This window comes from Buceros rhinoceros, unplaced genomic scaffold, assembly GCF_000710305.1.
Source record: "Buceros rhinoceros silvestris isolate BGI_N320 unplaced genomic scaffold, ASM71030v1 scaffold25918, whole genome shotgun sequence".
In the NCBI taxonomy this organism is placed as follows: Eukaryota; Metazoa; Chordata; class Aves; order Bucerotiformes; family Bucerotidae; genus Buceros; species Buceros rhinoceros.
Window position 1 is genome coordinate 1 of NW_010425540.1, and position 366 is coordinate 366.

Consider the following 366-nt stretch of genomic DNA (forward strand, 5'->3'; position numbering starts at 1 on the left):
AGAACAGCAATTTCATGTTTTTATATGCGAGGCTGTGATGAGAACGAGGGGTCGAAGGCCAGTGTGTACCAGCAGGTGGCATCCAGAAATGTTTGGTGGCGTTTTGGGTTTTTTAAGGAGCTTTTCCAGTTGAGGTACCTGCAGTTTTGAGGCTCGTGGGTGACAGTTACGCCACGTTGCTTCTTAACAAGCAACCTCTGCGCTTTCTCCGAGCAGCTTAACGGGGCTGTAAGATGGTTTAGATGAAAAGAATTTACCCCAAAGACGTTTTTCTTTGCTTCCTCTTTATCCCTAATCCCAGAGGACGCACAGCCCCCGTATCCCTCGTCAGTCATTAACAGGCACGGCAGGGCACCCCCGGGCGGC